The sequence below is a fragment of the Anolis carolinensis genome, chromosome 5 (assembly GCF_035594765.1).
Source record: "Anolis carolinensis isolate JA03-04 chromosome 5, rAnoCar3.1.pri, whole genome shotgun sequence".
NCBI lineage: Eukaryota > Metazoa > Chordata > Lepidosauria > Squamata > Dactyloidae > Anolis > Anolis carolinensis.
The window spans coordinates 196,165,167-196,171,550 of NC_085845.1; the positions used below are offsets into that span (position 1 = coordinate 196,165,167).

At 36.7% G+C, this 6,384-nt stretch overlaps 1 long non-coding RNA gene across 1 annotated transcript; it reads right to left on the reverse strand.

Annotated features, from left to right (window-relative positions):
- Window positions 1-284: 284 nt before the first annotated feature.
- Window positions 285-5,681, reverse strand: LOC134299668 (uncharacterized). The gene is made up of 2 exons (XR_010006928.1): window positions 2,695-5,681; window positions 285-1,846 (listed from the first exon to the last, which is right to left on the reverse strand). It is a non-coding gene; the product is annotated as an uncharacterized LOC134299668 (long non-coding RNA).
- Between the last annotated feature and the right edge of the window lie 703 nt (window positions 5,682-6,384).

Here is a 6,384-nt window from a genome sequence, read left to right on the forward strand (position 1 = left end):
TGCCACCTTTGTGAACTGGTGCACATTCCTGACTTTGAAGGAACCAATTAAGTTTGAAATTTACCAAATGTGGCTTTTAAAGCAAAACTGCTTAAGCAGCAGCAGCAGTAGCCTCGCTTCGGATTTCTGCTCCATCCTCAGCTATTGTTGGCCATGATTGTGTGCAAATGTATTTGATGCGCTGAAGGGAAGGAATCAAAATGAGGACAATACGACTGTCCATAGGCTCTCGCATATATAGAAGTCAATTAGGTCTTCTTACACTGAACATCAGGACTAGATCAGACAGTGTGGAACATTTTGGTTTATTGAGTGAGACAAAATGTAGGTTTTTGTGCTAGCTGGTGCTCTGATATTCCCTGATCACCTTGCTCCTTATGTAGATATATTTCCAGGTTTACCAGATCCCTTGAAATTCAGATGTTGAGATGCTGGAGGGAGAAAGCAGAGGTATCCAACTTAGAGTTCCACAGGGTAGAAAAGTGGAATACAAAATAACTAAATAAAGGTGTATATCAATAAAAGGGTAGTGTTTCCCTGATCAGAAGTGGAATTTATGAACTAAAAAACAGTAGCTGGTAATAGGGGTCAAGTCTACATAAAAGAAACCAAAATACATATCAATTCACCCTGGCCCAGAACCCTTAGTAATTAAGTCTTAAAAGTCTAAAGTCAGAGGATGATAGTATTATCCTTTAGACTGAGACCATGCAGTGTTAAATCTATGAATCCAGAAAATTGGAGAGGCTGTGATGCTCAGGATTGAAATGCCTAGCCATTAATTTCTCCATCCATATACAATGGAGAGAAGGTGAGACAAAGGTGATATGCAGTAAAACCATGAGTTAGAAACCCAATCACTATATGTAGTTATGAGCTTTCATGTCTGAATGAGATACATTAAAGAGAACTAATCATGAACAGCCCTAGCCCTGTTCAGGTCTTGCAAAGTTAGAGCTGTATTTTCCCTTATTGAATCAACCCATGAGTCAAAGGGATTATCTTCTTTTTCTACAAAGATCCCATTTACTCTCCTTACCAATCTTCCAAAAACACAGACTATTACAGTGTATTGTTGTAACTATTGTTTCTTCAGCAACCTTTCATTGATTAGAAACAACAGCAAGCAGAAAATGTTAGAAAGCTGACCTGTTGATGCTCTGTACATTATAAATAGCGACGAGTGTCATTGAATATAGCTCATAGTAATAGAATCATAAAATCAAAGAATTGGAAGGGTCCTCATGAACCACTAAATCCAATCATTTGCTCAATGCAAGATCTCCAGCCAGAGCATCTCAAGGAAGAAGCTTTCCAGATACCTTTTGAAGACAGCCAAGGAAGGAGACCCCACCACTTGTCTAAGCAATTGATTCCATCATCAAATTGCTTTTGCTATCAAACATTTACTTCTAGTATTCCTTCAAAATCTACTTTCGACCCAGTTCTCCCTTCTGAGATGACAGAGAACAAGCCTGCTCCCTCTTTCTTGAGATATTTAAAGGGTATGATCATGCCACCTCTTACTCTTCTCTTCACCAAGTAGAACATGCCTAGTTTATTCAAGCTCTCCTCTTAAGTTTTGTTCTCCATACTTCTTATCATCCTTCTGAACACACTCCAGCTTGTCAATATCCTTCTCAAAATGTGGCTCTTACAATTGAACACGGTACTCCAGTTGAAGTCTGACCAGAAAATAGGGGGATTATTACTTGCCTTGACTTGGAAAATATGTTCGTGTTCATTCAGGCTAAGTGCCTGAAAACTTCCCAATGAGTTGTGCCTATTGCAGACATTTCCATGCAACACCATAGTTTTCTGCCTCAATAAAACTGGGTCTACCGTCCTGTAGAATCAGAGATTGGAAAAGACTCTCATTTTATTTTTTAAAAATCCAAATCAAACAAAAGCTGCTTTTATGTAATTCAAAGCCAAAACTAAATGCTTCTTTTTTTGGGTTCCATTTCTTCTTCATCTCTCTCCTCTTCATGTATTGATCTTTTGGCTACAAATAAAGGCATCAAAGAACTGAAGCAAATCCGAGTCTTTTATTTTAACATTTGGATTTTCATGTTCATTTTTAATGCTTAAAAGAAAAAAGTTTGCTTAGCTGTGATATAGAGAATACAGTCAGAAAAGAATCCCGTCTTTATAGTTTCTTTTCAGAGGCAATAAACCAAAAATGCCCACACCAAGACTAAGGAAAGGTGATAATGGTTTGAAATATGTGGTTTTCCATTCTAGTCAAGAGGAAAAGGATGATTGCTTTTCGAATTTCTTAATTCCAACTAGTGGTTCCAAGTCATACCCAGCTCACCACCACTCCTGTAATTTCATAGCACTGAGTCATGGTAGTTACAGTAGTGGAAAACTGCATTCATTCTACAGTGTAGATGCACCCTCATTTTTTTCAAGAAGTAATCTGAATTGGGCAATACGACTTCTAAGTCAGTGTGCTTCGGATTGCAACATATGACATATAATTTTGAAAGCACTTGTGAGGAAGTGATTTGCATTGAACTCAGTGAGAGTGGCTTCTAAGTAAACATGTTTACAAATCCAACTGCAAGGGTGTGTTAGTTTCACCAAGCGCAAGCTTCTCCTTTGTTGAGTTCTTGAATTTGAACCCAGATGTATAAAAATTATCTATTAACATCAAAGTATACAGGTCTCTTTTGTTTCTGGCAGGCTTACCACAGATATGGACAAATTTCTATTATTCCTGGCCAATAGCTTTATTGGATAGCGCAATGGGATCCATCACTGTCTGGAAGACTTCAGTTTGCTCGTTCCTGTCGTATTATGTAACTTTTTGCCTCTTTTTGCTTTAAAGGGAGAAAAAAATCATATAAAAGGACTCTCATTTCCTCGAACTGAAGAGGTCATATTCTACCTTAAGGCACAGAATGAATAGCTTTTTGGTGTCTTTTGTCTTACAAAGGCCTCTGACATTGTCTTGTAATACTGAATTCTGACACTAGATGACACTCTTTCCCCTTTCTCTCTTTGTATTTTCTCTGAAAGTTAATGACAAATATTAGGGCCTTTTATGAACTACCCAGGCAAAAAGAAGCAAAGACACAAACCAACAACAATGGTAACCAAATCAACCTTATTTTCTTGCCTTGAAAGGATACACAGCTTCTGCTCCCAAATCCTGATACTCAATCACAAGATATCTTGAATGTGTACATTTTGTTTTGTTATTCCAGTTTTGTCTCTTTTGTTCAGAACACCCACAGGAAGATATAGGTATAATGGCTACATCAAAGAAGAAACAAGTAGAATAGCTGCCATTTATTTCAGTAAGAAAAGAAATGAGGCACAATTTCTGTGGCTGCTTTGTACATTTTGAAAAGCATTTCCTATCTTCATTTAAAAAAGGGTATTTCCACTTATTCTTTATCAAGCATAACTTTAGCCACAAGATGATGTTCAAAGTACAGAAGTCAGGAAATTCTGAGGTTAACAGTATCAAATATTTTGGTGATGTGAGTAAAATTAGTGGCTGCTCAAATCAGAAAGTATTAGAAATAGAAAATATGTTCAACACCTTTGATCTGTAATGGCTCAGATACTATTGGTTAGTCCCACCTAAAGAAGAACCATGAAATCAATTGTTGAATAGAGAGTAAATACAAATGTAAATCCCATTAAATCAGTCTATTCTACTTTGGACTAACCAAAGGCTAATATGTGTACAGTACAGATGGGCAAACATTCAGTCCTGTGATACTTTCATACATGCTCACTTTTATGTCTATCCAGTCCCCATTCCACACCAGTGGTTTTTCAAAAATCCATTTGAAATGTGTGTTCTCAAACAATATGCATTTCAAAATGTGTTTTAGGTATCATAACTTTTGAGAATAAGCAGAACATTCAGAAAGTACAAGTTTGAGATGTATGAAACCTACAACTAGGTATTATTAAACATTTGCTTGATAGTTGTGTGGTGCCGGTCAGAATTGACAATGATATATTTCTGTAACAATACAATTTTGTAGGTGGGTCAAGATCACATAAAGTGACAGACTAAGGAAGAGTAGCCACCAAATGACTTTTATGCTCATACAATAGCAGCAGCAACAACACTAACAAAATCAACCTTTTTTTCATGCAGAAGAGACATACGTTTAAACTGCTCACAAACTCTTGATCACCAGCCACAAGGAACCTTGAATGCAGATCTCCAAGATCCAAGTCCAGTAATCTGTGAAGAAAAAGCCGTTTCCTGTACATAAAATTCTGCTTTCTTAGTTAAACAACCCATGTGAATTTTGTATGCAGTCACTCTAAAACTGCAAAGATCCTCGTCAGTCCTAGATTCTTAGATGCACATTAGATTTGCATAATATGGCATTGTGGTATAATATGGCATTAATATGACACTATGGATTGTTCTTAGTCTGGGTTCAAACCTTGAAGCTCCTATTTGAGGGACATCAGCTCAAATTTAATTGCCACTTCTCAGTGCTATGCAATCCTAGAATTTGTACTTTTGTGAGACCATCAGCATTATTTAACAGAGAAAGCTCAAGATCTTGTAAAACTACGTGAATTCATAACAGTGAGCCAGGGCAGTTTAGGTGGATTCATTCTACAGCATAGATGCACCCTAAGGTTTTGTTTTTTTTCCATTGCTTGAAGCTTTGATGGTCTAACACTTTTGTTTTGAAAGAAGGAGACATAACCAGGCAGCAACTGTAATGCACACCTTTTTTTTTTTTTTTTGGGCAAATTACAGAGTACATTTTTTACCTCTGCACATTACTTTCACCAAGAAATACTTTTTTTATTATCAGGGTTTTGAAAATTGAATTGCACATTAGACTCAAGTAAATATGGTATTTTAAAGTGCTCTTTCCTTCCTTGGTTCTCACTGAAGGACTAAACTCATTGGCTGACGTCTCTAAACCTGAGGACAATGAGAAAAGAAAGAAGCATGTGTACACTAATTGGAGATCATCAGAGCAGAGGTGAGATGTATATGCAATGAACAATAAATGTGAATGCACAAGAGTCCAAACCATGATTGCCTTATCCTAAAATTGCTTTTGACTTGAGTGAATTTATACATTCATTGGTTGCACAGTCGACAGTTATACAGTAATCAGAATTCAAGGAAGTGTGAAAAACTATTGATAATTGCTAAAGAATTTTTTTTCCAGTGATAATTCTTTTTCCAGTGGAATTCTTTCTGTGCCAGTTGAATCCATGGCAGCCCATGCATGCAAGCAAAGCTTTAATTGATATTGCAGTTATCACATCTGGGGTAGGATCTGTGCAAGCTAACACTTTAAAATAATGCCTTGCATGTAAGAACATTACCTGTTTTCTGTGATTTTGTGGTGCAACTAGACCACAGTGATGTCATTTTTGAAGGTAATTTAACAATCTGCAATGTTGTTGCTTTTTAGTATGACCAGTATTACTGCAATATCTCTTCAGATGACTGAGGGAATTATGAATCATTTGGAGTTATTTCTCTTCTTTTGTTATTTGGCTCAAATGCAAAAAAGCTCACTAATAATGCACACTAATAATGCACACATGATTTTCCAGATGCAGAGCAACAAAAACAATTCCACGGACTCGTTTTCTGTGTCCAGGATCCTTGAGATACTGTACACATGGCCAAGAATGGAGAAAAATGCAAAAACTGGACTTGGATCAAACTCCTGGTTTTAAAAAGCAAGAGTTTTGCTAATACTAAATATTTGGGGGGGGGGGGTGAATTTAAAGGATTTTGGGAGTGACAATTCACCCTTGTTTGGGGAGCAAAATAAGGGTAATAATTTCTCACAAAGTCCTCCCAACTTTCAGCCATTATCACACCAGAAAAAATGATTCACCATATCCCTGAAGCTATTTTTAATTGATGAATGAGAACTTTCTTTAACTTGCAATGGTGGGTAAAGAAAAAAATGAAAGTGATGGGAAGGAGATGTGAACAAAGTTTTGAATTAGATGGGACTTTAGGACGAATCAATTTAGTCCATCTTCTTATGGTCTGATATAGAACTATGAATGACACTTCGCTGCTCTACACCAAGGTTGAACAAATGTTCAAAGGAACCATGGAGTTATCTGTCATAGCATTAAAACTGCACTGTTAGGATCCAAGACAATATTGATTTTTTGTTTAAAGAAGTAAAGAAAGGTACAATGAAATTAATCTGAGGAGAATAATAAAAAATACCTCCACCAAAACAAAAACCTGCTACCATCCATGCAAGAAAGCTTAGGTCAATTCTGAAAAACGTTTGGTGTTGGAGTTTCCCAAGCTGTCAAGACATTCTGTATATGAGAGACCACAAATGAAAACCACTGCTTCTACCGTAATGACCACCAACCTCACTTTATGAACTCATATAAGGAACT